The sequence below is a fragment of the Podarcis pityusensis genome (genome assembly GCF_964106645.2).
Source record: "Podarcis pityusensis genome assembly, chromosome: 11".
NCBI lineage: Eukaryota > Metazoa > Chordata > Lepidosauria > Squamata > Lacertidae > Podarcis > Podarcis pityusensis.
The window spans coordinates 24,207,536-24,234,047 of NC_138036.1; the positions used below are offsets into that span (position 1 = coordinate 24,207,536).

The window sequence follows — 26,512 nt, forward strand, 5'->3', positions numbered from 1 at the left end:
GGAGGTTCTCCACACCAACCTCAGTCTGTGGTTCTGACTCTCAGCTGCCTGCCCTGCACCTTGCCACACCTGATGTATATCTCCACATGCTCCATACTAAAAAGGAGGGTGTCAAATTGCCCCTCTGGCAGCAGAGGCCCTTCCTTACCAACCTCAGTCTACCCTCAGTTGGGCCACACTTGCCTGCCTTCTTTCTTCAAACCAATAAGGCAAAGGTTCTGGCTCTACCTACCATTTGCCTACCACTCCCAATGGGCACTGCCTTCTGGTGTTACTGGACATCTTGGGCCAGGAGGACTGCAAGTGTCTTAACTTAAGAGTGCCCTCAGTGCTCTCTTATGACCAGTTGCCCCAGTGATGTGAAAATCAGATGGAGCCCTACACTAGCCAATGTTAAAATGTTCCATGGGATTACAGAGTGCTTTAGTCCAAAGCAACCTGTGTATGCATAGTCTAGAAGACTAGGAGAGGAATACATTTGTGACCACACAGCAAACACATACATAAGCAGCGTAGAAACTGTGTTTTGCTTTCAAGAATTCAGAGCCCTTGTAGGGTGGGGCAAGCCTACAGCCATTCACAGTTTAACCATCAGGATTTATAGATCCTAAAAACAGTAACAGTTCATCAAGTGTGATATCTTTCCAATAATGCAATCTTACATAAGAGAGCAATGAAAATAATCCATTGAAGATAATTGAGACATTTATTTAAGCAAGGAAAGCAGGCATGAAATGTCAATATTTTAGCTGAGAATGAGGTTTTTTTGGTGTGAAACATGACTGAAGCAGGCTTGGGAATTGATTATAGATCCTTGATCCTTCGAGTATATTTCCTTCTCCTTCTTTCAAGAACAAGTTGTCAGTAAGTCAAAAAGAATACCATTAAAATCCACTTGGGCAATATATGGGGTGAGAGTGGGGTAGCCTTATCCTCCCTGTTTACTGGTGTGGCATTGCATTGGCACTTATCAAGCTATAGCTCCTGCGCCCAAAAAAACAGTCTGCTCCAGAGGGTTGGGGGGACCCAGAAAAGATTTCAGGGGTATATACCAAGTGTGGGGGAGAGGGGGAGAAAGGAAGCCCCACAGCACAGGTGGAAGTCATTGTATTGCAAGATGACCTCCAAGGTAGCATTCTCTGAAATGCTACCAAGCGCAGGGCCAGCTAGGTAGACATGTCTCCAGGTGGTTATGTTGGGAAGAGGGCTTTGGATTTGTTAGGCATTGGGGAACATTCTGTGTCAAGCTGTGCCTGTATAAAATGAGTAAAGGTTACAGCATTCGGGGCATTTAAGTGAATAAGATGTGGTATTACGGAAGTGTATAAAACTATGCATTGCATGGACAAACTGGATAAAGAACAATTTTTCTCCCTCTCTCATAGCACCAGCTTGAGATCCTTGGAAGATAAAGGTGGTATATAATTGTAATAAATAAACAAAAATAATATTAGAACTCGTGGACACTCAATGAAACTGAATGCTGCATGAATGTACACAGGATTCTTCGCACAGTGCATGATTAAACTATGCAAGAAGCAGTGATGGCCACCAACTTGGACAGTTTAATAGAAGACTAGATTCATTTCATGGAAGTCAGGGATATCCATGGCTACTAGCCATGATAGCCATGCTCTGCCTCCATGATCAGAATCAGTATGTTTCCAGTTGCTGGAAATTATGGGAGGGGAGAGGGCTCTTGCACTCAGGTTTTGCTTGCAGGCTCCCCTTAGGCATCTCCCATAGGCATTCCCTCAGTATTAATGTTCAGGATAAATTTAAAAGCATTGCTGTCTCCCCAGGCATTTGATGGTTGAAAGTTCTGTCTCTGGCAACCTTGAAATTAGCAGTTTGATAGTAAGTTATAAATATATAAGGTAAAGGGTAAAGGGACCCCTGACCATTAGGTCCAGTTGTGGCTGACTCTGGGGTTGCGGCGCTCATCTCGTTTTACTGGCCGAGGGAGCTGGCGTACAGCTTCCGGGTCATGTGGCCAGCATGACTAAGCCGCCTCTGGCGAACCAGAGCAGCGCACGGAAACGCCATTTACCTTCCTGCCGGAGCGGTACCTATTTATCTGCTTGCACTTTGATGTGCTTTCAAACTGCTAGGTTGGCAGGAGCTGGGACCGAGCAATGGGAGCTCACCCAGTCGCGGGGATTCGAACCGCCGACCTTCTGATCGGCGAGTCCTAGGCTCTGTGGTTTAACCCACAGCGCCTCCCGGGTCCTATAAATATATAGTGGGCTATAAATGTGATTGATTGATTATATTTGTTTGGCCACTGTTAGAACAGGATAAACAGGAAAAGGAAACCTGCCTTCTTGACTTCTCAATTGGCTCGAGCAGCAAAGATTCCAGTACCATGGCTCCTTCACAGCTCCAATTTCAGCATTTGTGAAAAACTGAAAAACTGTTTTCATTCAGTGATACCATTGCTAAAATGAGATTTCGAAAGGTCCAGTTGCCAGGAATCATGTTATTTATTTGCTCTGCAAAATCCCTGGTACATTTTTTGTAGAGTGTTGCATAAATAAAAGGAAAGTGAGTCATATTAAGGATAACATTGTAAAGCTTTACACATTTCATGCTACAGACAGTTTGCTTACAAACTGTCTCAAGGAGAAATAAATAGGTGCACAGGGGATTAGCAATTGGGAATTACCACCAGCTGTCTCATCCATTATTCCCCCACCCACAAACTACCTATACGTTCTCTAAATAAATCATGGCATTGCACATGCTGTGATCAATGACAGCCCCTATAGTTATATAGAAAAGATCTGTATCTTTGCCCAATATTTCTCAACAGGGAGAATTTGGAATAAACGTACTAGAGGTTAATGCAAACTGACACAAGTAACAGCGAAACATACAAAAACTGAAATGGAGGCTAAGGTTCAATCCAGCTACTGGAGCTGTGTGGGTACCACTTTCTTGTGCCCTCTTCTTTGATTTCCAGCCATCCCCTCAATCAGATGCCTGATGGGCTCTTTTATTTTGTGCAAACTGCCCAGGTATGTAGTACCCACCCGATTCACCAAAATTGCAACCCTGCAAATACCATGACCCTCCTTTGGAAAGGCTCTAATCCTACAGTGCCGGATCCCTGCAAATTGTGCCCTGTGGGTTGGATCCAGATAGGCAGAGCAATCCATACTAGAGGAAACCAGTGCCAGTGTAACTTACCCCATTCTAAACTCTATTCAGGAGTGGGGCTATTGCCAGCTCAGCCAGCCCAAGCCTGACAGAGGGAAAAGAAGCCTTCAAAATGGAGTTTGACTTACATCACCATCTTTGCCAGTGTAACCACTTCCATCCACAGAAGAGAAGGCTATAGGTTGCAGCCCTGTTTAGGGAAGTTTTTAATGACTGACGTTTTAATGTATTTTTAAACTTTTGTTGGAAGCTGCCCAGAGTGGCTGGAGAAACCCAGCCAGATGGGCAGGATATAAATAATTAATAATACTAATAATAATAACTACTACTACTACTACTACTACTACTATGCTGTGCCTCCCTGGTTGGAGGCAGCAATGCTTCTAAATACTAGTTGGTGGAATCCACAGGGCAGAGGTGAGTGCTCTTCTGCTTGAATCCTGCTTGTGGGTTCCGACATATACTGTATCTGGTTGGCCACTGTGACAACAGGATGCTGGCTCTTCTTACATTCTTATAGGTTGTTGAGTTGCATGGCTAAGCCAAGCGGAGCCTGGAGTAGAGGTAAGTTTCCCCTCTTCCCTGTCATACCTCTGCCATGCCCACCACCACTCCGGCACACGCCTACCTGGAATGTTCCCCTGAGCTCTGAGTGAGCCAGGATGGAGAATCTCTGCTGGCATATCTCTGGCTGGGCCAGGATGAACAACTTTAGCTGGCATATCTCCCGCTGGATCAGTTAAGTCTGAGATCTGCAAATTCCAAACTCCACTCAGCCTGACAGATCCTGAGTTTTGATTGCTCCCTAAGTTAGCAATGTATATTGTTAGTCATGAAGAACATGAGTCTGATTAACTCCATTAAGCTTGCAGTATAACTAATTTAATCTGGAGGTTCCAACCCAACGTTTCTTAATGGTGGTTAATGGGTGGTACAGCCATCATAGCAACAATAAAGAAGAACTGTGGACACATTATTTGTTGTGGCTCACTGTATTTTTCAGCAGCAGTTAAGTGCTTTGGGACAGAATGATTCATATGAGTGCGAGCAACGCAAGTGCAGTTTTGCAGAACTTCTTTAGGATATAATGGACAATTTCCAGCTTTACTCATCTGTTAGTGGAATGGGGTGCCTCCTGCACAACAGGAGTCCTCCTCCCTCTCTTCCTTCTGTGTGCCCCACAGCTCTGTAGAGTTGGGGGCTCCTCTGGAAGTTTTGGGGGGGGCAAAGGGAACTGCATGAGGCAGGGTGGGGAAGTCCACTTCTGGGACACTCGATATCACTCATTGTGGAGTGGGGGGTTTAAAGCAGTGTTCATTTGAAAGATACCCAAGAACTATTTACTGAAGCATGATTATATAAACAAACAAGCAAGCAAGCAGTATACACACAGTTTTTGATGCTGCAAGAGGTACTACTCAGGTGTGAGATCCAAATGACAAGCTGAGATAAGTATATGCTGGTTTTGTACTGCATCATTCTTAAGCTTTTGCCATGTAATTTTCAAATGCTTCATAACTAATACAGTAAGGTAAAGTGTAAAGGGACCCCTGACCATTAGGTCCAGTCATGACCGACTCTGGGGTTGCGGCACTCATCTCGCTTTATTGGCCGAGGGAGCCGGCGTACAGCTTCCAGGTCATGTGGCCAGCATGACTAAGCCGCTTCTGGCAAACCAAAGCAGCGCATGGAAACGCCATTTACCTTCCCGCCGGAGCGGTACCTATTTATCTACTTGCACTTTGATGTGCTTTTGAACTGCTAGGTTGGCAGGAGCTGGGACCCAACAACGGGAGCTCACCCCATTGCAGGGATTCGAACCGCCAGCCTTCTGATCGGCAAGTCCTAGGCTCTGTGGTTTAACCCACAGCGTCCCCAACGCGTCCCCAACCAATACATTAGTTATTACTTAAGAGCTGGAATGTTTCAGATCATTTCTGCTGCACCCACAACATTACATGTTTATGATATGGCAGAAAGAGATTATACACCGCTTGCCAGAAGAAGAAGAAAAAATCAAGATGGGGTTAATTAACATGCCAGATTACAAGATGACAGGAATACGTTCCTTGGGTCATCAGACAATCAATTTCAAGCAGTCCTGCTAAATTCTGTAAAATCAGATAATCAATTTGTCTCCAGAAAATTTGATTGTATTGTTCAAGAAAGCCCTTTATAGCAAACTCACAGAGCAGATATAGTTCATACCCATCACAAAACAAGAGGCACAGCAAGCTATGTATATTCCATGAACACAGATTTTGAGATGGCTGGCTTTCTAGCAGATTTCTTAACAAAGTCATTTACTGCTTTAGGGATGATTAATGCCTGTGAAAAATATTACAAACACACACACAGAGTCTTAAAGGCTAGCAAGTTTTATTATAGTGTAAGGTTCCACAGACTAGAGCCCATTTCATGTGAATGGCATCTGATTAAGTTGCAGACATACGCAGCAAGAAAACATGTTAGTTTTTAAGGTGCCCATGAGACTTTTCCTTTGCCACAACAGACTGCCGCTACACCTATATGGAAATGATCCTGTATCAGTTATAGATCGTGTCATTTGCTAGTTTGTAGGTCTCTCCAGAGCAAAGTTGGACAGGGCAATCCTATGTTAGCAATGAGATTGTTCTAAATGTCAGGTTTGTTTTGCAAAGTGACAGAGCGGACCCCTGGGTCTATGCTGACACCACCAGTGCTCTCTTCTTTGTCACTAGAAAAGTACATTAGCTGATCTCAAGAGAGCAACTATTATTTCTCTGCCTGACTTCTGACTTCACAGCATTCCAAAACCTAACCTTGAAACTTATTTTTAAAATCATCAATTTCAAATTTCTCTGTGCAATGACAGCCACTCCAAAAAAAATATGATAGTTGAAGTTGATGCATGTGCAAAGGAAGGTCAGCTTAAAAAAATAAAAATAAATGTTGATTTCATAGATTTCTAAAGCTCTGGTTGTTCGCTTCAGTTTGACAAATAAATCCCACAATATGACAAATGAAGCCAAAAACGTATAGACACTGCATGAATCCAAAGCGTTTTAAAAGTTTACGTGGTTGAGGCACTTTGGTAATTACAAAAATACCTAATTTGATGGTACAGTTCCTTTGAAAGCCTTGTAAGCAACATTCACACTGAGAATGCTCTTGTATGCTTTTTGCTCAAATGAATTCATTGAAAGAAAATGCATCTGAAAGTGAAGTTCTTTTCTGGGAAGTGACTGCTATGAATGGCATCATGGGGTTCTACTTTTACAGTCTTTCGGTGATTTCTGTATCTGTTTACTGTATAACTCTCTCTCTCTCTCTCTCTCACACACACACACACAGAGAGAGAGAAAGAGAGAGAGAGAGAGAGAGAGAGAGAGAGAGAGAGCGCACCCCAGCAGTACACGAAAATGAGCCTGGGATTTGCTATTCAAGCTATGAACTTTCTCCACTAATTATAACTAATCAAGTCACCCCAGAACTGGCCCTACTGAACATCTTTCAAGATAATAATGCCCACTCACATTTTAAAGAGCTCATAACCCACCTACTCTCAGCAGCCAGAAGCATCATAGCCAACACTAGAGAGACCTGTCAGGAGTAAGTATGAACCAATGGTATCAAATAGTATGGGAAACAACCTTACTAGAAAAACTAACCGATAAACTGAAACTGACACAGGGACAAAGAGAAAATGCCTTCACCACAATATGTTTCTCCTTTATCACATACGTACATAGCCCAACAAGACAACAACAAGAATCCGTCGACAGCATATGAATCAATTTGGCTTAAAGGTAAAGGGACCCCTGACCGTTAGGTCCAGTTGCGGACGACTCTGGGGTTGCAGCACTCATCTCGCTTTACTGGCCGAGAGAGCCAGCGTACAGCGTCCGGGTCATGTGGCCAGCATGACTAAGCCGCTTCTGGTGAAACCAGAGCAGCGCACTGGCTTACTTGACCAAAAAATCCACCCCATCACACATATAAACAAATCTCACTACAGTCAACCAAAGACAACCAACCACACCCTAGGCCACCCCCCAAACACTCTCACCACCAAGGAAATATAACAAGCAAATAGAAAGGGAACCCACACAAGTGACGTTGACACAAAACCCCACACATACAGTAAGCAGAAGACTAGAAGCATAACCACCCCACCCCACCCCACTCACCATTCCCCCCTCCCCCTCTTTTCTTCCCAACCTAATACTGCATGCAACACTAATGTCTCACAACAAATGAAACAGATCTTAGAAAACACAACACAAAAAACAAAACACAAAAAAGACAATGCACATATTTTTGTAAACTATATATATATATATATATATATATATATATATATATATATATTTGCACTGTGCAATAAATTTGCTCATGGTAGGCTTTTGTCTTGCTGCCCACTGTAACACTGTCAGAAGTTAGCAACACTAGAGAGAGGTCTGGATGTCCCTACTTAATGCTAGGGAAGAAGATATGATCCAGAGGGTTACAAGCAAAGCTGAAATTATTTCTTACTCATATACGGAATGTTATCTGGCAAATTTCCTACTTCTCCCATTGAAATTTCAAAAATGAAATTTAGGCACAAAACACTTAATTCACCACAGAATCTTAAAAGTTCAAAACTTTCCAATCACTTCTTGGTTACTTTTTATTTTTAAGGGTCATTTGTTAAATCCCATTAGCTGTCAACTGTCTAACAACAGCATTATGGCATTATGATATTGGCTGCTTTATTTTCAATCACTTCCCTAGTGATCCATAACATAGAATTTGCTTTCTTCGCAGCTGCTGCACACTGGGCCAACAATCTTAATGGAGCTAACCATTGTGTCCCCAAAGACTCATTCCCAGTAAGTCGCAACCAGTACATATTTTATTAGCATATATGTGAAATTAGGATTTCCTGCTCAGCGCACAACACTTTACACCAAACCCACCAAGTGTCCCTATTTTCCAGGGACGTCCCTGATTTAGAGAAGCCATTCCTGGTTTCTGATTTGATCCCAAAATGTCCCATTTTTCCTTAGGATGTCCCTATTTTCATTGGAGAAATGTTGGAGGGTATGGAATTATCCAGCCCCCGAGCCATCTGAAGGCAATCCTGTATAGGAAAGTTTCTTTTAAAAAAAAAACGTTTATGGTTTTATTATGTTTTTATATATGTTAGAAGCTGCCCAGAGTGCTGGACAACCCAACAAGTTGTGTAGGGTGTAAATAGTAAAATTACGATTATGGAATGGGACTTCCCTATTTTCACTGGAGAAATGTTGGAGGGTGTGCTTTACACTTGCTTACACTGAATTGCATTTGCCATTTTAATCCCCATTCATCAAATTTGGAAATATTCTTTTTGGGGCCCAGCTCTCCCATTTTCTCTCTCTGACGAGCTTGCATAGGAGAACTTCCTGGTTCATTTTGCCCTTAAATGGGGGGGGGGGGCGTATTGTGTTGTTACTTTTTTTATTATGTATTTTATGGTTTTATATTTTGGTTTTATTCTGTGAACCACACTGAGACCTGTGGGTATAGGGCGGTATATAAATTCATTCAATCAATAAAGTTTATGGCTTTAGGTTATGGAGTTTGCAGAAGTCCTCATTTCTACCTTTTATTATTTAACAGCGGATACCAAAACAGACATTTTTTTTCAACATTGTCATTCTATGAGGCTCCTTGGCCTCAAGCTTTCTGGCATTAAAAAATCATTCTTTTCAACCAGCCATACAACATATAAACATCCATTTAAGTAAGAAAAACCTCATTTGTAACTGAGAAGAAGCTCAGAATGCTTTTTCTGTATTGCAGGTGCCATCTTAGCTCACATTACAGGAAGACTGAATTGACATTTTAAAGATTTTGACAAGGTAATTTAAACTATGGAATTTGATGGCAAGACCCATCTGCTAAAATTACTCTGCCCTATTCACACAGTAGCCCTGTCTTGATTGCTGTCCTGCCACTGACAGCAAGGGCGGCACACCTGCAATGAGAAGGAGAAATCTACAATACAGCAGTATATTCTTTAGAATACAACAAAAGGTCCATAGCTAGCTGCAGGCTAGGAAGAGTATCAACCACAGTGCTTGACATCTGCATACTATCCATGGCTTTCTCCTGTAGGACTAACTGCAATCATTAACAGACCTCAACAGGTTTACCATACCCATTGAGTCAATCACCCATCTCCTACTACCCTCCTGAGAAAAACCCCACCCTCCCACTATATATAAGGGTCTGGTGACTTCTCTTTCAGTGTTTCTGAAGAAGTGTGCATGCACACAAAAGCTTATACCCAGAACAAACTTAGTTGGTCTCTAAGGTGCTACTGGACAATTTTTTAATTTATTTTGAGTGCTGGGAGCATATCAGATAAGCTCAGTCAGTAGCAGGCATGCCGACTCAGAAAAGAATTTGGGAGGACTGATGTCGCTCACGATGTCATCACACACAACATCTGGACTTGTGGTCCTCTTGCTGCCATGGGCCACAGACCCACAGGCCGCTTCCCCTCCATAGAAGGAGGAGGAGGAGCCTTTGCAGACCCCTATGGCTGCACTTCTGGAAGCTGCCAATGTACTTCTAGGAGCGCACTTCCAGCACTGGGTTCTTGAAGTACGGTTGCAGCCTGGCAGTCCTGTGCCTTCAAAACCTGTGCGTCAGAAATCTAGCCACTGTTCACCTCACAGATACCTTCCACTCCTCTCAAAGCATTTTTTATTCATTTCTTGTGGTTTCTTTTCCCTGTCTCCTTTCTCATCTATTCTAACCTCTTGCCCTACCTGTACTGCCAACTCTTCAAGGCTGAGGCCTGGTCTGTGAGGATCTCGCCTAGCAACAACAGACTTCTATACTTCCACAGGTTAAGGCGGGCCAGTCCAGAAACCATTCTCTAGCAACAACAGAACAAACAAATCCATTGACTATCGCTGACCACAAAATGTCTTTTTAAATAAAAACTGCAAACGAGTTACACTACTATTAGAAAAAACACACAGCAGATACTCCCCTTGACCTAGCAAAAGACATTTCCCAAAAAAGATGCAGTATAAATGAAGAAATTCACCTGGGAAAACCACCCCGGCAAAGCTGTAGGGGACAATATGTGCAGCACCTGTCAAAATGCCAGAGTGTCATAAACTGGCAGGATAATGGGAAGGAGGAAGAGGATCCCAGCGAGGGGTGTAGCTGGGACTGGGCCAAACTGGGGCAAGCAGGGGATGGGAAAGGAGAAGTTGGTGTAGGAAGTACTCACAGGGTAATGTAGGATGGCGAGGGGGTGGGGGGTCAACACACAGGAACCAGAGCAGCAGGACCCTTCGCCAGAGCCAGAGGGGCCCCTGTCCCCACAAACAGGGCGAGTTCTAGGCATAGGGATCAGCAGGAGTGGTGCTCTAGAAGGCTGAGGCAGGCAAAGGCTCCCAGCTGGCCAGGTGGAGCTCGTTAGCTCTGGGAGGAGGTGTGTGATTCCTCAGTTGAAGGAGGCTTAGAACAGGTGAGGGTCACATGCTTCATCAAGCTCAGATGCTGCAGTCAGCATACAATGCATAAAAGGGAAGCAGAGCAGAGGTGCTGGGTCTGTTCAACTGCCTATGTTGCTGGATCTTGACTTGGATGCTCCTGAGTCTCTAGGGTTTGACTCTGGACTGCATCTTGACTGCTGGACTTGGCTTACTTGGATGGACACTGGACTGCACTTCTTGACCTCTGGACTTTGCTTGTGTGGATTGACCTCACTCCCCCCCCCCCATAACTTTGAACTTGGCATACTGACTTTCTGCTAGGTAGCTCTAGTTCATGACAGTCACTCATCAAATATTTAACTTAATAATAATTTTATTATTTATACCCCACCCATCTGGCTGGGTTTCCCCAGCCATTCTAGATGGCTTCCAGCAAAATATAAAAAATAATAAAATGTTAAACATAAAAAACTTTCCAGTACAGGTCTGCCTTCAGATGTCTTCTAAAACTTGTTCGAAAGAAGCCACCTCTTAAGCCCTAAATTCACCATCAACTATCCTCAATCTTTCATTTCCTATACTGCCAAGTTTCAGATCAGTCAAATGAACCATTTTCTAACCTTAAACCCTATAACTTATTCCCCCCACCCCACCGATTCTTCATTATAATGATGGAATGCAATTCAGCCAACTCACTCTTAACAGACAACAGTCACTATGTTTCTATATATAATTCAGCAATTAACCTGTTTGATTAATTTATCAGTGCATAAACTGCAATCTCAGTTTCATAAAGATTTTGAGAACGGGACTCACCTAATGAGACTATCATACTACTTAATTGAAAAAAGAAATGCCATTTTACTCCTTTATTTTATTTGCATACATACTAAGCTCAGTTGGAGGACAGGAAAGGAAAGTCAGAACTAGTTCTTCAGCAAGATAATAAATAAAGTCTGGCTTGTAAATTAAATAGTCAAGTCCAGTCATGCATTCAACTCTCACTTATGGCTTAATAATATTCTCCTTCTTTTAAGTAAACTTGTATAATATGAATGAACATCTGACTGCCTTTCTATTGCAGGATATAGGTTGCCACATACCCTCCAACATTTCTCCAATGAAAATAGGGACATCCCACCCCATAATGATAATTTTACTATTTATACCGCTTCCAACATATATAAAAGCATAATAAAACATTAAACATTAAAAAAAAAACTTCCTTATGCAGGATTGCCTTTAGATGGCTCAGGGATTGGATAACTCCATACCCTCCAACATTTTGCCAATGAAAGTAGGGGTATCCTAAGGAAAAGTGCAACATTCTAGAATTAAATCAGAAACCAAGATGGCTTCCGTAAATCAGGGATGTCCCTAGAAAATAGGGACACTTGTGGGGTCTGTTACCACCATTGAAATCTCAAAAGTTATAATTTAGAATGAGCTTTTAATGATTTGACTCATGTTTGTAGTTGCTGAGAGAAATGTTCAAAAGCTTGAAGGAAATTTTCCAGTTAAAAGAAATAAATGCACAAAGTAGGCTCTGAGTTTGTAAGCAAGGACACACATAAGCTGAAAACCTGTTTTTGTAAGCATCTCACTATCCGCAGAAGCACAGATAAATGCAGGTGAACTGGGCGTTCAAAGAAAAACAACCTGGATCTTCAAATCCAATATTAATTGCATGAAAATGGTTAAATGACTCAATGAAGACAGTTATAATTCACTCAAATACAGGTTGTAAACAAAAACCAAACAGGTGAATGTTTATGAATAATTCATTATGTTTTATTCAGTGGTCTATTCATTTGGAGCATATCACGCATTTCTAGAAAATGCTTTGCATGCTTAAACCTCTATGTTCAAACCACAGCATCTCCAGTAAAGGACTTCATTAAATCCTAACATTTACTGTTAAATGTCGTAAACCATCATGTGCTACCAAAACAAGTCTTCAGACACAATAATTTCTGGTGAATTTCATGGCCATTTCCTTCATTTAATTTGAGGATAAATAAACAAGGTTTGTCTTTCTTACCTCAGGACTTGTACATAGCAGGGAGTCATTCAACCAAACATACAGAGGAAAACTCACTCAGAACTGTAGAGCCAATCAGGACACATGGTACATCAGCAGAGATTATGTCCCCATGCCGGGTTGCTAAGCAACACCTCCACCCATCTCCTCCTTGGCTAGTTGACTTTAATACAAACAAAATTAACCCTTAACTTACAAACTGAATGATCCCTGGTGTTGCACTTCCAGCAAGTGTCGCTTGTAAATTTTCCATGACCATCTGGTTTGTCAGTGAGGCAAATAGGATGCTGGCCTAAATAGGCCTTCGGTCTGATCCAGCAAGGCGTTCTTTATGCTATGTTCTTAGGGCAGGTCCCTACTCTAAAGTGCTTGGAATCTATATACTGTACTGAATGTCAAGAAAAAGAAAAGAGGAGTACGAAGAAACAAGTGGTGAATGCTAGTAAATTCAAATCTACATACTTCCTTTCAGTTGGAAGAAGGGCTGCAAAAGTCAGTCTGTTAGTTTTATGACTCTATTTTAAAGACTTGCATGCTTGCAGCAATAGACAGTGTTCCAATTAAAGCTGTCAATCTCCCCCCTTGCTTTTCATATCTTAAGGGACTGACCTGGCAGCTACACTCAGGAAATTTATTTATTGACACCAGGGAGAAATGGTATTTCTTCCTTTCATGAAGTGGCCATTGTTGTTTCCACTCCCCGCTTGTTTTTGTTAGTGGTTTTTTTATGGGACAGGAGGGAGAGTGGTGATAAGTAATGTGAAGACTGTGGAATGACAAATAATTTGAAGACTGTGCCCATACACTCGGGTTTTCGCTGCAAAATTATCCCCCTCCCATCCCCTTGTGCAAATGCTTTCTCGCCTTTTCTCCGACACAGGTTTTGCTATGCAATCTCTGGCTCTCAGCGTGCATCGTGTAATGTTGAAATAGCCACCTGCTGGTAGATCAATGATATGAAACATTCTGCCCTAGAACAAGAGGAGCTGGACATTAAATAAAAATATTTGCAAAGCTCACGCAGGGAAGGAGAGAAATCAGGTCGGCGCTTCTTAGCTTCCGTTGAGTTTTTAAATGGTCGCATGGAAAGCTCAGGAATACTATTGATGAGCTGAGAAGAAAGGAAGAGGCCTTACTGGACTCATCAGAGGCTAATCTAACCCAGCTTCCTTCTTCCCACCTCAGTCAGCCAGCTCTTATGGGAAGACCAGCAGCAACTAGGTGTGAAGCTATCCTGCTCCGATTAACTGGCATTCAATGGCATACTGCTCCTGAAATGGTGATTCCTTTTAGCTAACATGGGGAATAACCACTGATCAACAGGGCTGGTGGGCCAGAAGGCAGGGCGACACCAATGGTAGGTGGAGCCAAAGTCAATGTGATGCAGAGGCAACTAATTCCAGTTTTGTCCCCAATTCCATATTTTTTTAATATATTTTGTGTTACCCAATGACAATCAATTTCATTGGATAGCCAAGTGGTCTAGGATTGCTGGTGGGGGTGCTCTGGCCATTCTTTTAAACTATGCAGGGGTCCCAATTTGAATAAAATACAGTGGTACCTCGGATTACATACGCTTCAGGTTACAGACTCCGCTAACCCAGAAATATTACCTCAGGTTAAGAACTTTGCTTCAGGATGAGAACAGAAATTGTGCTCTGGCGGCACGGCGGCAGCAGAAAGCCCCATTAGCTAAAGTGGTGCTTCAGGTTAAGAACAGTTTCAGGTTAAGAACCGACCTCCAGAACGAATTAAGTACTTAACCCGAGGTACCACTGTATTGGGAAGGGGCAGGTGAGCCCTGTCCTGAATAATTGATCATAACATGCAGCACATGCACTTGCAATACCCATCAACTTTTGGGGGGCAGCTCCCTCAAATATTTTATTGGGGGCGGGGCTGAAAGGACCTTAGCCCCTAAAGTTGGCTCCTACGAAACCATGCATACATTTTGTAAACTTCTATCATGTATCCTGCCTGATAGTGCAATCCTATGCATGTCTTCTCAGAACCAAGTGCCGCTGAACATCACAGGTGTAGCTGAAATCTTTGCCCCACCCCATACTAAAAAGCTCACAGGTGAGACCCTACTTTGTGTGGGATAAGGGTTAAGATACAAACTTGACAGAGGGCTTGGTTTTTGTTTTTCTTTCTACCTTTCCTTTCTGTTTTATTTTTATCTCGTTTAGTTTGGCTTTTATTGTATTCTATGTTGAAAACTTTCCCAAAAAATTGATTATATAAAAAGAACCTCAAAATCCTTTAATAAAGACCCATTCTCTTATCTAGTAGCTGCTAAGTTTTTCTGCAGTCTTTGGTGAGAGACAGATAAAGGTTTTTGGTTTCACGGGGAAGTAATGATGGAAATTCTCAAGGCTTGCAATGGCAAGATGTCTTAAGCCAGGAAAAGATAGCTTGACATCCATCAAATCTTAAAAGCTGATGATGTTTATTCATTGTTACTAATGTTTTCCCCAGTCTGGACATAGTCTCTGAAGACAGATCAGAAAGCTATAAGAAAGGCTGAAGATGGTGATGAATCTTTGCCATTTTCAATTAAAATGAATTCTGAGTTAAGCATGCACAGGCAAAGCATTCAGATAGGAAAGAAGAGCTTTGGCAGGCCCGGATGCTCCCTAGCACCAGCCTTTGCCCAACCCCGTGCCCTCCAGCTGTTTTGAACTATAGGCTACAGTTCCCATTAGCCCGAGCCAGGATAGACACATGATGCTGGGGCTGATGAGAGTCTGGCTTTGCTGGCTGGGGCTGGCAGGAAATGTCATCCAAAACAGCTGGGGGATACCAGATTGAGGATGTTTATCTAATACAAATATCCTTTCACATCTGTTCAAATACTTTGAACTTCCACTGCTGTTTTGGTGCTAGTTTTTCTTTCTAATAAGTTCTTGATTTCAGGTCTTGTAGCCAATCAGGCCTCACTATGTAATAATAGCGCTGAAAGTGAGTAGAGCTCATTCAGAGTACGGCACACTGTCACTTAAGTCAAGTGAAATAAATGCTGAATTAGCTTTATTTGCTCTCATTAATGTCACCAACTCTGATAGGCTACATGACAAGTGTGTCACTTGTTCCTAGGAAAAAGGCGGCCTCGCTGGAAAGGAAAATCCCCGCTGCTGTCTACCTAAAGTACTAGTAAAGGGGAGTATGCATTGAACACTTTTACTCCCTTGAGCCTCCCTGAAAATAGAGATCCATTTCTCCTTGGGAAGATTACAGAGATGTTAAGGCCCTGCCCAGCACTCTTTTGAGCCATGATTTTATTTTATTTTTTGATGATTTTATATCTACAGCCGCCCACTCATAAAACACAACAGGCATACATCAATTAATACATTCAAGCCTAATATTTGCAAAGTAGATTTATTATGGTAGTATACAAAAAGAAATAAGAATGCATTACATGCTCTGCATGCTACAATTCAGCACACATCCTTGTACTCATCCTTGCACCTTGCTGTTATGCATCACTTGCTATGCAAGCTCACGTTCTGCTCAAAAGCACCCAGGAAAAGGAAGGTAGCATATGTGTTATTTGACACAGAAACAACAATAGAATGGACCAGGAGTTCAAGGACAGAGCCTGCAATTCGGCATTTCATGGATTTGCTCAGTTTAATACATATATTGCCCAGTTGTTATTCACATCATACTTAAACCCACTGAAGCAATAAAGGAGCTTTAAGAACAGTGCCTCTGCTTAGGAAACAGTCATATATTTTCCCCCCACTTCCCAGTAAATGTTACTTTATGGAATCTACCTACATTTTCAGCATCAACATATCTGTTCAGTCTGATGTCGTGCTGGGCACACCTAAAATCGCTAAAATGAATAGGGTAAGGCTTGGCTAAGTCTACATAGGACTGGTGGTTAGGTTAAAATATTTCTACATTATCTGCAGTGCAAATGCAAATTATAAAAGCCTCCCGTTAGTCACTGGAGGATGTTTGCATACATTATTTAATGGTTTCAATATTTTGAAAGACCCAGACAACCAGCAGCCACCTGTGTGCCCCTGAATCATAAACCACAGCAGAAGACTTGATGGGTTTCTCCGGGGCTGGGGGGAAAACACAATAGAATTCCTGATCACAATAGAATTCCAGATCACAGAAAAGTGAACAAGCTGGAGTCCATGCTGTGAAGAAGTCCTTGTTTAGATGACATACACGCAAAAAGATGAACATGAGTAGACTACAAATTACAATATGCACCTGTCATTCTCAACCATTTTGAATACTATTTTGCACTGGAAAATATGTTGGTGATTGGAGGCATTGAGAAAAGGCCATTATTATGGTCAGAACACCACCTGATCAAGGCACATGAGCTCATAATCAAGGTGATCAAGAAAATCACCCCTGCCATCTTTTGTTTTGGTCTCATGGGTCTCTACAAGTAGAAGAAGATGACTATTGCAAATGGGACAGAGCATGCATCTTCCATGGTGTTGGTGGCAGCATGTTGTTGTTGTTGTTGTTGTTGTTGTTGTTGTTCACTTCAAGTCACCTTGTTCCAGGCTCTTCTGAACAGTTTGTGTTTATTAGGCCCTGAAGATGCACTCTCAGTTCCTTATTATACCTTTGCATGATTCTTTGCTGATAAATTTGCTCAATTGTACTCAGACATAAGTGTGATAGTTTAATCAGAGTTTATACTAGAGTGCCACATATCTAGATCACTTTCATTCCATCTCTCTCAATGATACTGGCAAACAGAAGAGTAGCAATGCCGGGGGTGTATCTTATTGCATTTACTGTCTAGGCTCTGCTTCGTGTTCAAAAGAATTGCCCTCATCACATTGACCCATTCTTTTGTAACCCCTAGGATCTATTACGGTGATGGGTTTTGTGTAGGGTGGCCATATGCCCTCCTTTACAGTGGGCAGTCCTCTGTTTGCTAGCTCTGTGTTTGAAGGATTCTTCTATTTGAATGGCTATCCTGTGAAATTCCAGTTCAAAGATAAAGGGAGGGAGGGGAGGGAAGTTGCCTGTCAACAAGTGGGAGATCGATAGAAGACCAAGCAGGCATCCAGGTCACCTAGCTGCAGTATTCCCCAATATGATATATATTGTATTGTTTTGCTCACTCTCTCTTATTTATGGCCTTCCTGTGAACTCTATTTGTGTCCTAGGCATGACCCTGGAGTCAGACTTCAGTTCTTCAGGGGACGATGCTGCAGATTCAGAGTGGGAAGAGAAATTGTCCTCAGAGCAAATCCCAGAAGCACCCAACTTACCAGAAACACATCCACAGGAAGAGCCTAAGGTGCCAGTGCTCCTCTGGTTTGAGGATGTTGTGTTGCTCTCCTCTAAACTACACTTGAGAATCTCCAGTGGAACCACAGTCTCACCCACTCTGTTGGAGTAAGCATTTGCTTGAGAAGACTGGGCCCCTTTGTATGAAGAAGGAACTCAGCGCTCATCCACTTTACCTTTTGTCCCGCTTTTTCCAGGCAGAGGTCCATGTCCGAGCGTGTTGTCTTGTTTTGTTTTCTTTGCCCCAAGCTTTCATAACGAAAATGCACTCTTTGAAGCTGAACTGGAGCAAACATCTATTCGAGTTTTCTGTGGATTGACATTTGCTCTGATTGAACTTGAGAGAATGGGTTTTCACAAGAAAATCTCTGGAGCAAAAGAAAATGACATTTGGATATGAGCTTTCAGACTCTCCGTGTCCCTATTTTCCAGGGACAGTCCTGGATTTACAGAAGCCATCCTGGTCTCGTACCTACGGGACCACCTCTCCTGGTATGCCCCACGGAAGACTTTAAGGTCCATAAATAGCAACACCCTAGAGGTCCCAGGCCCTAAGGAAGTTAGATTAGCCTCAACCAGAGCCAGGGCCTTCTCAACACTGGCTCCGGCCTGGTGGAACACTCTGTCTCATGAGACCAGGGCCCTGCGGGATCTGATTTCTTTCCGCAGGGCCTGTAAGACAGAGTTGTTCCACCTGGCCTTTGGCTTAGAATCAGTTTGATTTCCCCCCCCCCCCTTTCTTTTTCCTTTCTCCTCCTGTGAAGAGGCTGCATCCTAATGTTTTAATGTTGTATTTTAATCTTTTTTTAAATTGTATTTTAATCAACTTGTTTTTATTATTGGTTGTTAGCCGCCCTGAGCCCGGTCTTGGCTGGGGAGGGCGGGGTAGAAATAAAAATTTATTATTATTATTTAATCCCAGAATGTCCCGCTTTTCCTTAGGACATCCCTATTTCCATCAGAAAAATGTTGACAAGTATGAGCTTTAAATCACAGACTGTGCCTGGAAAGAACAGAGGGAAGGAAGCGTGGATGAGCCCTAAGCAGGGCTAGCTACAGCTCATAAACAAGGCTCAGTTTGAGAGTAACTCCTGCTGAAGCAAGACCTGAGGTTTATTCTCATGCACTATCCAAGACAGAGTCCTGCATGAAGCTGTCTCACCTCTGCGGTATGTCTGCAATGCCAGCTAGTTGAAAACAAATGTAAAAGTTTAATTACATTTATTTCCCATGTTCCTTTTTTGTTTTGTTTTTCTCATTTGTTTTCAGTATAAAACAAATGAAAAACCAATATGCATATGAATGCACACTCTTCAATTCCATCCTGATACTTCTTTCTTGGGCCAACATGAGCATGCAGGGCAGGCACCAGTCTCTTGATTCCTCCATGACATTTGCTGCTGCCACTGCCATCTGCTCCATAGTGTTGAGACTGATTGTTCTCTCTCTCTGAGGAAGTGCTCCTTTCTTCCAGCATTTCCCCAGTACGCCCTCATTTTTTCACACCAGTTGGTTCCCATTTAACAGCTTCCTGTGGGCACATGTTCACTGGCACCGGGAGCACATGACCCCAGATACCCAGCAGCCACTCTCTGCAAAGTGGTAACTTTCTGGAACTTTTCCTGAAGTCTCTTTTAACTCAGCATGTTGGTTCTACCTTCCTCACTTAACTACCTTGCTTTCCACAGAGCATTTTGCCAGATGTCAGCTCTCACTTGAGTGGGGATGTATGTTAAAATCATAAAATCATTTTAATGTATGTATGTATGTATGTATGTATGTATGTTTAAAAGGTTGCATGAGCTTTTGCTTGCTGTTCATTACATCATCGCCACAGCCAAATTTGATCAGCTATGTAATGGCAACTGTATTACTAGGAAACCCAATTTTTATTTTTATTGTTGCTAAAGTAGTATACGGGCATGAAAGAAGCAAACTGGTTTGGTGTCTTTTTGCAAAACACCTTGGAGACCTCTAAAGCACTTGTTCGAACCAAAAAAAAAGTTTGCCCCCAAACTTGTGGTTCAACCTGGCAATATACTACCATACTAAATGAATTCCAGCATAAATTTCTTTGTGTGTGTTCTGGCTTCCCCCCCGGCATTTAATAAACTTGACAGTGGGCATGCAATGAGAAATGGCCCACATGTAAGGTGAGCAGCCTTTGTGAACTCATATGACAACAATCACAGGAGGAAACTGAAGTGTGAGCCAGACTCTATAATGGATATAACCAGCAGCCATTTCTGTGGTCATTTTTCTCTAGCATTCATAGTCAGATATCTGCCTAGTGCATAGTAACATTTACCTATGCATGATGTATTTCAAAAATGTACCGGGCCTACTCACATGAATGGGGCATAGGCTATGTGAACCATTCCTATATATACAATTTTTCAGGAACACAAAACAGCACAGATGTCAAATTAAAAATAAAAAAGTGTCTGAGGTATACACAATAATTTTCCCCTGTTTTCCCCTATTGGAACTCCTTGTATTGCATCCTTTGCAGCTGCGCATCCTCTTTAACATGGCAGAATAGCCTGGTTATTCTTGCCTCTAAACGTTTTGCCCTCTTCTTTTCCCAGTGAGTCCACTATCACAGAGGAGACAGGGTGAGACAAATGCTTATGTGATAATATACCAAACAGTGGTAATACGGGCTGCATCCAGGAACCCTGAAGCATCCTTACTCCTTCCTTTGGGATGATGTCACCACCCATAGATTGACAGAGGCTGATGGGATCAATCTTCTGTAAGGATGTAGATATTTGAAGAAGAAGAAGAAGAAGAAGAGTTTGGATTTGATATCCCGCTTTATCACTACGCAAAGGAGTCTCAAAGCGGCTAACATCCTCCTTTCCCCCACAACAAACACTCTGTGAGGTGAGTGGGGCTGAGAGACTTCAAAGAAGTGTGACTGGCCCAAGGTCACCCAGCAGCTGCATGTGGAGGAGCAGAGACGCGAACCCGGTTCCCCAGATTACGAGACTACCACTATTAACCACTACACCACACTGGCTCACATCATATTTGATGTGATTATGTGGCATGTGCAGGTCTCTACGCACCCAATTCATTCCTGCCTACTCTTCTTCACATCCATTTCCTCTATGCTGCCACACCGCTGAAAATATGCATTCTATGTCTCTTCCTCCAACAATTTCATCTCTCTTTCTACCAGTCAGGAAGAGTCACTATCTCCCTAATCTTAACCGAACACCATAGGGAGTTTTGTTGAAATGATGTTTGTGAATACATTTAGAAGGTTCAGTTTGTAATGCAAGACTATCTCACTGCTTCAGTGTTTTCTCCAGCTCCAGAATCTGCTTGCAGTCTGCATATCTGACTCTTGTTTATACGAAGAAGTACTCAGACACAAGTTTACTGAACTTGCAGCACTGCTAGTCAGGAAAATAATAGGATGAAATTAAGGTGATATCCCAGCATACAGTTGTTTCCGGAGCTTTCCTGGGTGAATCATAGGAGAAGAGAAGTGCATATGTGCAGAAATGATGGTAGTTTTGAGGACATGACCAGTGACGTGTGCTGTTGTGTCAAACACATCCACAGGTGTGAATGAAATTTAGTGTGACATGAGGCTATATTGATCAAAAAGCTGCATTTCCATTGCGCAAGTGGTAATGCAGTGTAAGAGGAATGTTAGAAACTGTGGTAGAAGCCCTTGCATTATAAGCAGGAAAACTAATGCGATAATTTCCACATCTGAAAGCGCCCTGAATTAAGACTGAAATAATGAAGAAATGAGTAGAAATACCACTAAGGAGAAACTAAGCTAGAAGAGTAGCATTCAAAGTTTTTGCTGTAGCCATGGCCACTGAGCTTCCCAGATACATGGACCTCACATGAAGAGAGTCCTCTTCTAGTGATTGCTTTGAAAGCAGCATAGTGTCATTTAGTCTCATTGGCCTTCAGGAATCCTAGATAAGGCTAGAATTCTCCAGTCTCTGCTGCTTTTGGGTGGCAAAAATTTCTGCCAAGGTTTCTTAAAGAGTTGCAGCTTCCTCTGCTGGGTTTCACCAGGAAGTGTGGCTGGGGACAGGGGTGGGGGGAAGCCTCACATGGTTTCCCAACAGCCACACTTCCCAGAATGCCTCAGGAGCCATGTGATGCAATGTGGAGTTGCTCCCAAGTCATTCCAGGCAGTGCAGATAGCACAAAACAGTGGCGAGAGAGAGAGAAAGAGCCTTCTACTGTAGTGAGTGGGATTAGTAAGGTAGAAAAGCAAGAGAAAATGGAAACGACTTAGCCATTTTGTAAAGTTAAGCAGGGTAAACAGCAATCTCTTCCAAACATTTCAGATAAATTTCTCCCATCCCCTATGATTTTTCAGGAGAGATTTGTTCTGCACCTGCCCACTCATTGAATGGCCAAAAAAGTATTTTTAAGACATTCTGGCACAGCTGTAAGCCTAACTGGGAGTGACTGCCCCATATATCAATGCTGCAGGTTGCTCAGTTGCCTGAGCGACAGGAATTATTCCCCCGTCTCTTATTCCTGAAGTCCTTATATTTCACTTGCCTCTGCTATTATTTCATGTTCCTGGCTGTGGCTAGTCTCTTCATGTGCCCTGTGCCTCTTGCATTCCTGCACCGTCATGAGTTCCTGACCCTGGTGTACTGTCTGTGTGCATTCCTGCTTCTGATGTTCCTTTTTTCCTCTGGGTACCATATCTCTTGTATGCTACTAGCCATGATGGCTATGCTCTGCCTCCACAGTAATGTGTCTAGATACCAGTTGCTGGAAACCACAAGAGGGGAGAGTGCTGCTTGTGGGTTTCCCATAGGTATCTGGTTGGCCACTGTGAGAAAAGTATGCTGGACTAGATGAGCCATTGGCTTGATCCAGCAGGTGATTCTCATGTTCTTATGCCAAGTCTCTTGCAAGTTCCAGGCTACATAGTATTTTTAGCCTTACCTTCTCTTCTCGTTCCTGACCTTATATTTCCTCATGATTTGAGAAGGGTTGCACTCTCCCTAAATGGTCAGGTCCATACTCTGGGATTACTCCTGGGTTCCAGATTGTCGCTGAGGCTTCTGTGGCTAGGAGTGCTTCGATCCAATTTAGGCTGGTTCACCAGCCATCCCTAGACCAAGGTAACATGGCCTCAGTTGTCCATGACCTCCAGCCTGGACTACTGTAACACACTCTATGTAGGGTTGCCCTTGAAGATGGTACAGATGCTGCAGCTTGTGCAGAATGAAGCTGTCAGGTTGGTAAGTGGGACAACCCAATGGGACCATGTATTATCTATCGGCCATGAAAGGGTTGTACCGGCTGCCTGCCAGTGAGCTACCAGGCCCAATACCCACTGTGTGTAGTGCTGTGCAAAGCCCTAAATGACATGGGTTGGGACCCAAGTACCTGAAAGACCACTCTTTTCAGTATCAACCATCTTGGGCCCTATGATTTGTAGGAAAATCCCTGATGGTGGTGCTGCGCAGTTGGGTCTTCTCAGTCCCCCACATTCACCTAGACATTTAATGGCTGAAAAATACAGTTCCTGGAAACCTTGATATGATTAGTTGGCAGAGTACATATCCTATATGCTTTTGAATGTTTTATTTTATTTTTAATTCTATAGTTTTGCCACCATTGTGTCTGCTACCATGAACATGATATAAATTTAATAAATAAAAATTAAAAATGAACAAACCCAGTCAACAGGGAACCAGAATATGAACTCTGGCTCAGGAAGATGAGATGGAGGGAGAGAAAAGATCCAGGTGCTCCTTGGATTTCTTCAGCAATTTTTGAACATTCTGCACACATCTGTTCTGCTTTCACGTTGAGCACCTTTTTGATTTTTCAGCATCGTATCTTGTAATCAATCACTTGGCAGTTGACAAAACCACCCTGTCTCTTTCTGTCTTAGCAGATTAAGTAGAAGCTGCTGCAAAGTTTGCAATGTTGTGCCATTTAAGTTACTGTTCGGTTTTTCCACTGCTGGTTCCCTCCCCACTCCTTCACATTTATATTAACCAATTTTACATTCCCACTCCACCAAAGAGCTGTTTTACACAAGTGAGCCATATCCATATTTACCTCACGTTTCTGTACCCAGGACAGAAGGCATGAAGAAAATAAAATGGCCAACTGTCTTGTAGTTATCATCCTTCAGGCCTCCATGGCATGGAAACCAGTAAAGTACAGTTCCTCCACACACCAACAGAATCACATTATGGGCTTCAGGCCATGTGGGTAGAGCCACACACTACCTTCACCAGCACTGCCCCAGTTTCAAGAAACATGACTCCCCATTTATCCCAGCAGCATGGGAAGGAGTAATGCTGCAGTAGCTTCTGTGATGTCTTCCAGATACAGGACTCCCATTATCCCTTGCCATTGGCTATGTTGTCCAAGGCTGCTGGGAGTTGAAGTCCAACAACTTCTGGAAGACTACAGCCTCTTCGTCCCTCTCCTAGCTCTTCACTCCTTCAAAGCCCACAATGAAAGGAGGAAATCCACACCTGGGGAAAGGTTCGATGTTGCCTCCTTTGTAAAACCCTCCCTGCTAGTTCAAATTATAATATCTCAAAGAAATCTATACCATGCTGAAATCATGCCAGAAATTTAATAAGGAAATGGTTTGTAAAGCAATACAGCTATAATTTGAAGGGGGAAAAGAGAGAAAGAAAGACAGGAGACAGATTAGCAGAAATTAGCAGATGGAAGGATAGGAGAGAAAGCCAAGTTAAGTCTCCATTCCCTTCCTTGAAATCAGAATTCTCTAGTGATTAAAAACAACAACCCATTGCTAAGTTTACCTTTTACCTTTAGAGATTAGTCTCACAGAAATGGGAAATATAATATGCACAGTACATGAACTTTGGAACTCAGGACTTCTTTTCTTCCTTTTCCTGCTCTACCCTTAGTTTTTCAAGCCCAACAATACCTAAGGAGTTACACCCACCTCTCTGTCTCAAGGCAACATCCAAGATCAAATGGAACATTTTCATACATGGTGCTCAGAAGCAGTTGAGCTTCTGTCTGGCTATTTACATTAAAGTGCCAGGGAAAGAGAAAGGGCAAAGTGATTTATAAGGAAAATGAGCATTTTGGCCAATGCAGGGTTTACATATGCATGACAAATTTGATCATCGTTCTTGCTTCAGAGCAGAACTACGTGTTATAAGAAGCTTGAGTTTGCTGCCAGAACTACGTGTTATAAGAAGCTTGAGTTTGCTGCCAAAAAAGAGCAGTCCCCTCCCTTGCGGAGTTCTCTTCCTTGATAACATGCTGTATAAAATTGCCCCACAGCCTGTGTTTTCATACCAACATTCGCCAACCCAGTGATCTACAGTTATTTACGACCACAACTCACACCAGCACAAAAACATCTGGAGGGCATCAGGTTGGCTGGGATTTGAAGCCATGGGTTACACCCATTGCAAGTTCTACTCAAAGTAGACCCACTGAAATGAACCTAAGTTACTTGTGTCCATTAATTTCAATGAGTCTACTCTGAGTAAGATCAGCATTGGCTGCAACCCCATATCAATACAAGGCACTAAGTTTTTCTCTCTCTTTAAAAAAAATATACCAGGTACATTTTCAAACACTATCTTCTAAGTGAACGGCATGGTAGCATTTTTGCATAATTCTGCAGAGCTACAGAGAGTAGAAGCAAAGCTCTAAAGCACCTTCATGGTTGCCTTTATATGAAAAGAACACAAGCAAAAGAACAGGGAAGCCAGAACCAATGGCTTCACTTTGATTTTGATGTGCATAACCCTGGCAATTTGAGAGTCAGAACACACACCTGCAGAGATCTCTTGTGCAGAGAATAATGCCTGCACAGTGACATTGTGAGGCCCATGAAATCAGAGAAGGGCTACAGATGAAGCTGAAATCCTAGAATTGCAGCAACACCTTTGAGTCAACAAAGAACATGACTGTGAAGGTGGTTTTTTATTATTATTTAAACAAAATCATTTTCTCCTCTCACCAGAGTAATAATCCTGACCTTGATCTCCCATAATTAGCTAAAGGCATTCATTTACTTTACATTTCAAGGTCCTGCTCTCACAGCAAAATAATTGTTAAAACAGTGACATTTGAAATGGAATGGAAACCCCATGCATGCAGATTAAGTGTTTGGGATTCTCTGGCTGTCTGGGGTCTAAGGATGTGGATAATACCTTTTGCAGTATCTCAAAAGTGTAATGAAATATTTTGCCAAATGGTAAGATGTTGAACTATGTGTGGCCCATTAAAATAATACAACCATCAAGGAAGGCAGTATTGGTAGTCCATAATATCTGGAAGGCACCACGTTGGGTACCACTGTTGAAGGTGTTTGTATATATGCTTCTTGCATATGAATGTCTTGATAAACTTGTTTATTGCCTCTGTAAACTGTATTCTTGTTGCAGGCATTCCACACACATGCTTCAGTGCAGAACCACAAAAAATGCCAAGGAGTTAACAGGACAATCCTATCCATGGATGATTGAGAAGTAAGTCACACTGAGTTCATTGGGACATACTCCCAAGTAAGTGAGTTTAAGATTTCAGCCTAAGTGCCATAGGAAGAATTCAACAACATGCT

The 26,512-nt window shown here is 42.5% G+C and overlaps 1 protein-coding gene across 2 annotated transcripts in view; it reads right to left on the reverse strand.

Moving 5' to 3' along the window:
* PDE4D (phosphodiesterase 4D) overlaps positions 1–26,512 on the reverse strand; it is a 622,159-nt gene that overhangs the window by 507,495 nt on the left and 88,152 nt on the right. The window lies entirely within an intron of this gene.